This window comes from Trichechus manatus, unplaced genomic scaffold (assembly GCF_000243295.1).
Source record: "Trichechus manatus latirostris isolate Lorelei unplaced genomic scaffold, TriManLat1.0 scaffold00001, whole genome shotgun sequence".
Lineage (NCBI taxonomy): Eukaryota > Metazoa > Chordata > Mammalia > Sirenia > Trichechidae > Trichechus > Trichechus manatus.
In genome coordinates, this window is record NW_004443937.1 from 27,070,471 (window position 1) to 27,072,675 (window position 2,205).

Here is a 2,205-nt window from a genome sequence, read left to right on the forward strand (position 1 = left end):
CACCCAAAAACAACAACAGCACCAAATGAACAGAAGAAAGGGACCTGGGCACAGAAATACTAGCTCCCTGAGGGCGAGGACGCCCTTACACAGGAAGAAGCAAGTTGGAATTTATTAAAGTTTTCTCTTCTGATCTTAAGATCCGAAACCTGGGTCCCCACTCTGGGCCATCACAGCACCAGCCAAGGTTACAAAACCCAACACCTTATAAAAACCACCTGTTAAGGAACCTGCCTGAGTCTGCCTAGACTGAGGCTCTTCAGCAGTAAGGCCCTCATGCCTGGTAGCTTGCTCAGTAAATAGCTGTTCGGATGGAGTTTTCTGTAACTCGTTCAGCTGTTTCTTGGCTTTGACCAACAACTTCAACAACTTCAGTCTATCTCTGGTTCACCAAGGGCATGTAGAAAAGGAAGGGGCTCTGTCCACTTCCGTGGTGATGCTCAGGGCAAGAGTCCTCCTCAGATTACTCCCAAGTCTGGTGACTTCCTGGAGGAAGAGAGGCCTAGATGACTGGAACTAGGGAGGGAGGGAGAAGGACGGGGGAGTGGGAGGTGGACTCAGGAGTGCAGACAGGGTCTGGTGGAGCCACCTGCGGATGACACTCAGAGGAAAGAACATCAGCTCCTGCCTCTGCCACTAACCTCTCAGTGCCTTGTTTCCTCATCTGTGAAATGTGGATTCTCATACCTGCCTCAGCAGGCTTCTCTGCTTAGGTGGTGGGTGGCAAAAGAGGGTGGAGGGAGGAAAGCCCAAGGGAGGAACCAGGTTTGCCTGAGCCCCGGGTATGGGCTGGATCCTCTGCTGGGCGGTCACTCCATGCCTGTTCTCCTTATGTGTCAACCTCAGCTGGTTGTCTGTGAGTCACAGTCCCTCCACAGTTGTTTACGCATCTACAAATGGGCTCAATAATGGTATCTACTTCACAGGGTTTTGTGAGGGCCTGGTGTGAGATGATTTTTGTTGCTATCTTGATTTTTTTCCATTGTTTTTATAGTTATGCGGAGGATAAGAAATGAATCAGACATTGAACCTACCCTACCCTATGTGCCGGACCTATAATAATAATACCTGTGATTTTTGAGTATTTACTGAAATTGTTCTAAGTACCTTATATGTACTGAGTCATTTAATTCTCAAACTACCCTGCTATTATCTGCACTTTTCAGGTAATAAATCTGAGGTTTCCAGAGGATTTCCTTTCACTCATCCATCCATTCCCTCATCCACTCAGTCATTCACCAAATACTGTGCCCACAAGGCACTCAGTAGCTGTGCTTTGGGCTTAAGTGGCCCATGATGGGTCAGCCCACACTTGTCAGCCCACCTGGCCCTCCTGAGCCAGTGGGATGCTTAGGCAGGACTTATAGCTCCCAGACTGACACCACACCCTGTTTCAGCCCCACCTGACTATATTCTCCTGCTGGGTAGTTCAGCAGCTGCCAAGGCACGTCATTCTTCCATCTGCACACCCAGCTGTATGGGTGCCGGCACATGCTATGAAGATGAGGAGCCCTGGCTTCTACCAGCCCGCCTGCTCTCACCCTCAAGGTGTAGGAAAGGTGTGGGGCGGAGGCAGGGGAGAGACAGGGTGTCTCCCAAGCTCAGAATTGCTGAGGCTGGACTGCAGCTGAATCATGGCATTAACTCATCTAGAACTGGTGCTCAGGAGAGCAAAATGTCTGTGCGTGTCCAGCTGGATCCAGGGAGACAAGGGGTCCAGGGAACATGAGTAGCCAGGAGGTGTCCTCTGCTCATGCGCAAGGACAATTTGTCCTAGTCTTCAAAACTTAGGTTAAGCGGCCTCAATCTCCCTCCTGAATTATCAGTTCAGGATCCATTATGAGCCTGGGAAAGGAGAAGACAGGCGAGAGAAAGTAGGGCTTCATGCCATAAATTACAGAATTAAGTCTCATGGGAATTCAGCAATTTTGGATGCACCCAGAGACAGCTCTGTGCTCCAGAAGTTGAAGTCCAAGCTGTGGAATTGAAGACTTGAGAGGGATGGCCTGTCCCAGTCTTTGGCGAGTCCACAGTGACACCAGGCCTCTGCTCTTCCCACAGTCCTATGCTGTTTTGTGTAGGAGGAAGGTAATGACCTATGTGAAAAATGCTTTTTAACAGAAAAAGAAGAAAAAAATAAGTAAAGAATGCTATTAAGGACCCTGGAAAGAATCTCCCACCCATTCTGGAGACCCTGTGCTCCTC